The sequence below is a fragment of the Musca vetustissima genome, unplaced genomic scaffold (genome assembly GCF_032173495.1).
Source record: "Musca vetustissima isolate MV318-11 ecotype Yass unplaced genomic scaffold, APGP_CSIRO_Mvet_v1 utg2887, whole genome shotgun sequence".
NCBI lineage: Eukaryota > Metazoa > Arthropoda > Insecta > Diptera > Muscidae > Musca > Musca vetustissima.
The window spans coordinates 509,112-515,553 of NW_026884039.1; positions in this window are offsets into that span (position 1 = coordinate 509,112).

A 6,442-nucleotide genomic window follows, 5' to 3' on the forward strand; every position below is an offset into this window, starting at 1 on the left:
TTTTGTTACGGAGATCAGATTGGAACTTTCCAAAAGCATTGATGACGTGAAGAATGACCTTAACAACTGCCAGAGCATCATGAACACGAATGATAAAACATACAAAAATAAGTTTATGGATCTTGAACTGCAAAATCACGCTTTACAACATCGTTTAAATAGATGTGACATTATCATAACCGGACTTGCTGACAAGTTGGAGAGAGTGAATGAGGTGGTTGTATTTTTATGTGCCCATTTGAAGGTTGACGTTCAACCTGCAGACATAACCAACGTCATGTACATTAGGAGACGTTATGCAATCCTGGTTAGATTTCGCGATATCAACAAAAGAGATGAACTAATGTCAGCTTATTTTAAATCCCAACCCCCCACAGTAGCTGATGTTCTTGGTGGTAATGATACGAGCCGAATATACTTAAATGATAATCTTTCTACACTTGCCATAAAGTTAAAGAAATCCTGCATAAAACTAAAGAAAGATAAAAAATTAAAAGTTTTAGCATTATTAATAGAGAAGCGATTAAAGCCAATATTGTAATGTTGAATGATGAAAAACAGAAATTTAGTATTCTGGAATTTGTTAACTCTTTTAAAACTACTCTTAAACTACATTTATATATGTTATTTTCTTATTTAACAGTATTTTTGATCTAATGTTCTATATTAGCCTTATATTTAAAACTTTGTATTGAGGGGGTATTTCAATTTATTTATGAACGATTAATATGAATTTACCTTTGATAATTTTGATTTATGTATATTATTCAACTATAATTTTTTATATGCTCCCCTGTACTTTTGAACATTGCTTACAATATAATGTCTATTGACTGTAATACTGGTCATGTAGTTAGTGGTAGTCAACAAGTACTACGAAATTTGATATCTCCTTTTTCGGAAAACTTAAATATAGGGAATATTAACGCACAGAGTTTGTGTCCATCCAATTCGAATGTTAAACTTGAAGAATTTAAAAACACCTTTTATAATTGTGGCCTTGATATAATTGGAGTATCGGAGACGTGGTTCAAGCCCGACATTTATACTAGTTCCCTTAATTTATATAATTACAATTTAAATTAAATTATTACGCAAACGGTTGTCCTACAAGAGCAGGAGGCGTTTTTTCTTTATATTTCGAAACACTTAAAATATAGAGTCGTATACAGAGGGACTCAATATGGAATCTGTGAATCGTTGTTTGTTGAAATTTTTGGCAGAGAATCTTCGTTAATTGTTGACGTTGTTTACTTACCCACCGGTGGTGTTGACTCATTTGAAAATATGCATAACGACTTATTTGATCGCTTCTCTAACATTGTCATCATGGGAGATTTTAATTATAATTTGTTCGATACTTCTAAATCTATTTATTTTCGATCTCTTGTGTCTCGTTGTGGTCTTCAACGTACCCACAATTGTTTACCTACTCATATCCATCTGCCAAATAATAGCACGTCGTTAATTGACTATTTTTTGTTAAGTGAGCCATTTCGTCTTGCTCTGAAAGGACCCTTTTTCTCATCCCACCATTGTTTTATTTTTATTTCTTTGAAGTTTGATTCGGTTGTACGGCATGATTGGATAACCGCAAGGATTATGGCCGAGTGTGTTTTTCTGATATGTGTGATTGTTTCAATCAAAGCAAAATGTCTTCTTTCTTGATGTAAACATTCAATTAACAAGGTTAAATGGAGTTGTTGAAGCTTTACATTCGTTGGTTCCAACCTCCAGATCTAAATCTAATGTTGATGATAATAAATGGATGAACTCTAATTTAATAGTACAAGCCCGATGAAATAGAGATAAGGCGTATGCAGCTTACCTACGAAATCGCACTAATGAATACTGGAAAATTTATTGTAAATTACGAAATAAGACTAAGTCTGTTATTAGGAAAGAAAGGTTTAAATATGGTACACGTATGTTTTCTGGATGTGATAACGGTCAGATGTGGAAAAATATTCGTAAGCTAGGATGCGTAGGAAAGAAAAATATGGATGTTAATAGGACAGACGTAGAGTCACTAGCAGATACAGTCTCATGCAACAGCACTCAAAATAATGTTGTTTTCGATTTTGAGCATTTTGTAGAAAATCCTGACTCATTTTCATTTCATTCGATCAGTGAAAGTGAACTTGCTCTTGCAATATTTTTTATTAAGTCTAATTCTCCCGGACATGATAATGTTCCTGTAAAATTTTTGAAAATAATATTTCCATTGGTTTCTCCTTACCTATTGCATTTAATTAACACTATTTTTATGGTTTCAACTTTTCCAGATGCTTGGAAATTAGGACGGATTACGCCTATTTCCAAGACAGAACGCAGTGCTAATGAAATGAGACCCATAACAATACTTCCTGTTATGTCGAAAATTGTTGAGAACTTAATGAAAACCCAAATTATTGAGCATTGTGACAAATTTTCTCGGTTTCATCGGAACCAATTTGCCTTTAGGAAGAATCATAGCACCATTTCAGCCTTATTATCTTTGACGGACTCAATTAGAAAACAATTAGATACGCATAGTAACTGCACTTTAGTTTCCTTAGATCTGTCAAAGGCATTCGATTGCCATCAATTGCTTCTCCATGGCCAGCCGATAGAAAGTGTCCACTCTCTTAAATGTTTAGGCGTTATTATTGATTCATATCTCAATTTTGAAGACCATATTAATCTCCTCGGTAATAAGGTTTGCTCCATTTTAAGAAGGCTATACTCATTGAAAGCTTATACTCCAACGCATGTACGTTCTCATTTGGCGCAGTCCTTGTTAATGTCCCTTCTAAACTATGGAATTGAAATTTATTCCGGAACATGGTCTTTAAATATTGATAGAGTTGAAAGAATTTTCAGAAAAATTGTACGCTATGTGTTTGATATAAAATTGTATGACCACTACCGTGTATTGCAATATGCGCATACATTTTTGGGTTGTTCTTTTCGTGACTATATTAATCTCCGTTTGGTTCTTCATTTTTATAAAATTATGAAAACATCAAGCCCCACTGTTCTGGTTAATCAATTCACTTTTATTAACTCGACACGGAATATTCAAATTGATATCCCCCTGGTACACTCCGTAATATACGAAAAATAATTTTTTGTTCGCGTTTATCGTTTTTGGAATTATTTGCCTAATCATATTAAGCGCTTTATATACTCGTATAATTCGTTCAGAACATTGATATCAAACCATATTAATAATATTCCTATTTAAAATAAATTTTTCGATATTTATTTTTAGCTAACTGCCATAGGACCTTTATAACTTTAATCTTTTTTTTAGTATATGGGGGCTACCGTAAAAAATTGGCGAATATATATCACATTTTCAATACTAAACACCCCAGAAGTAACATTAATATAAGTTCAGAATTTCTATCTTCAATGTTGCGAGCTTTTGTTTTTTTACATGAGTGTAGTTACGTCTGTTTGCATTAATAAAAACATACTATTGTAGTTAAGTCCGTTTGAATTTCTTTAATGTTATATATATATATATATAAATGGACTGGCTTTATATAACATATATATATATATATATATATATATATTTTCGATAATAACCTAATATACAAAATAAAAGATAAAATATACCACGTTTGAACTGTACAAAATAGTTTTAATAACAAAAAAATATCAATAACAAAAACATGGGGTTTCCGAAAAAATAAACGACTACCAAAGGCTTGGGTACGATTGAACAATTTTTGCTCATATTCAACCTCAATCAAGGGCATTGTGTTATGCGAAATAGCAGGTCAAAAAATAAAAAAAAATTGGCTCCATAATAAGATTTGTCAATAGAAGCACACCACATGAGACACACCTAATTAGTGCAAATTCTTACCATCAAAATCCGGCATTAGACAGGGTGCACTGGAACGCTTGTTAGAGTTCAACAAAAAGCGGAACCTCCATTACCAAAACCTATACTAAATGGACTGGCTTTATTATGCAGTTGTTCTTCCCATTCTTGCCTATGGATGTCTTGTGTGATAGGAGGCACTGAGGAAGAGAAGGATGTTGTCCAAAATAAGTAGTGTGCAAAGATCGGCAGCAATCCATATCTCAGCATTTGGAGGTACTCCCCAGGCTACTCCGAATGCAATCATAAATTTTCATCCACTTGATTTATTGTTTAGTTTTCAGGCAAACGCATTTAGGATTAATGTTCTAAACATGGCAGGAGATTATGAAATTAATAATTGTAGAAAGTCAAGTGATTATATATACCCGCATAACAAGATTTAGAAAAATTTAAAAAAGCATACCAATCTAAGATTAATAAGGTGGCATGGCGAAATTCACACTATGGGCAAGCAAATGTCTTTAACTAGAAACTTAAGTGATTATATATTGATTGCTTTTGAAGAATTTAAAATAGCATACCAAGCTGTGAGGTGTATTACTGTCGTCTTTGCGAAGATTATGAGCAAAATCTTTTCTAGAATTGGGGGAACAAGTCAAGCCAGAAGACGGTAAAAATGCATTGATATGAAAATGCCAGAATCTGAACTTAAAAGTCAAAATAACAAATTATCTTAACTTTTATTATTTAGAGAGATATTAAATGGACTAACGACGCATCCTTTGAAAAATATGTGCGGAATTACATTAAAGCGGCACTTCTTGGCCAAGCAGCATGTATCTTTTCATGGTTTGGGCACCATGGAACTACACTTGTCCATGAGCTAACAGTAATGAATATAATAAAAGGTAAACAATTCTATATTTGACATGGAATTACTGATCATCACGTCTAATTCATTTTTTAATACAGAATGTCCAATGGCGAAATTTCCGATTTTTTTTTTTTTGCTGTCGTCAAAAAGTGGTTACAATATACATATATGGCATCGGAAACTCGCAGTCGAAATATACGTTTAATTGTTAATACTATTTTAGTGCTAATTTCAGGATGAAGTAAAATCCTGCCAGTTTTAGTTTTTAACTTTACAATACGTATTTTAACTATATACAAAATTAAAATACCTATTACACCATAAATTTAAAAAACTCACAGGTAGAATTAAAACCCTTATAAAAAGATATAATCAATTAAAAATTTCTTGCAATAATTAAGTATTTCTTGTGATATAATATTAGTTATTTATAAGCTTTAACGAAACATACAAACTACAAGTGCAACCTTATCGTGATATACGTACAATTATTATGGTTATGATATATTTATAGCACTTTTGTAGTATATTTATATACTATACTTTTATACTTTTTTTATATAGATTTTTGAAATAGCCAAGGAATTTATTGACAATAAATGGAACAATAATTATTCAGTATAAAAATGTTTTAAGTATTTCAATAGAAAAATTCAGTACGGGAACTGCACGTTTTGGCGATACAAAAACGTACCGCCTTAGCGATACGAATACGAGCCGCTTTCGCGTTACGAAAACGTACCGCTCTAGTGTTACGTAAACGTACTTTAGCTTAACCTTGGCGTACTACCAATACATTCACATGAATAATTTTTTGTCTAAAGCTAAGGTCAGTACGGGAACTGCACGTTTTGGCGATACAAAAACGTACCGCCTCAGCGATACGTATACGACCCGCTTTCGCGTTACGAAAACGTACCGCTCTAGTGTTACGTAAACGTACTTTAGCTTAACCTTGGCGTACTACCAATACATTCACATGAATACTTTTTTGTCTAAAGCTAAGGTCACACTACGCAAATATTTGACTCAAATGTCTATTTTTTGTTTGCCGCTTTTGCGTTACGAAAACGTACCGCTCTAGTGTTACGTAAACGTACTTTAGCTTAACCTGGGCGTACTACCAATAGATTCACATGAATATTTTTTGTCTAATGCTAAGGTCACACTACGCAAATATTTGACTCAAATGTCTATTTTTTGTTTGCCCCAAAAAATATCAAACATTGAGCAAATAGTGTCAAAAAATGAAATGGGAAAACATGTTTGATGTGTGGTCACATTGGAAAATATATTTGCACCATGAAACAGTTTGATCAAACTGTCAGAAAGCATAAATTTATTTGCCTACGAATTTTGAGACAAATTATGGCCAACTTCGATTATTTTTGCATTTTATGCAATTGTTATAAACATTACAATATACATCATACCCTTACGGAATTCGCTTATATATTAAATCGGATGTAACGAATATATGGAGGCTGCAGCTAGATCTTGCCAGGATTTGAATTATGAATGAAACAATTTGCTATTAAGTTCAGACGTGCCGAACATTTTAATAAGCACCACCAAATTAGTTCCCATTTAGTAACAATATTCGGATTGTACCAATATGGAGAATATGTCAAAACTCCATGTTTGTCTAGACCATATGTCGATATTTGAAAATTGTATGTGACGAGATAATTTACTGCCTCAGAATTCGAAATATAAAAAATAAAGGTTTTTACTTAATATAAATCCCA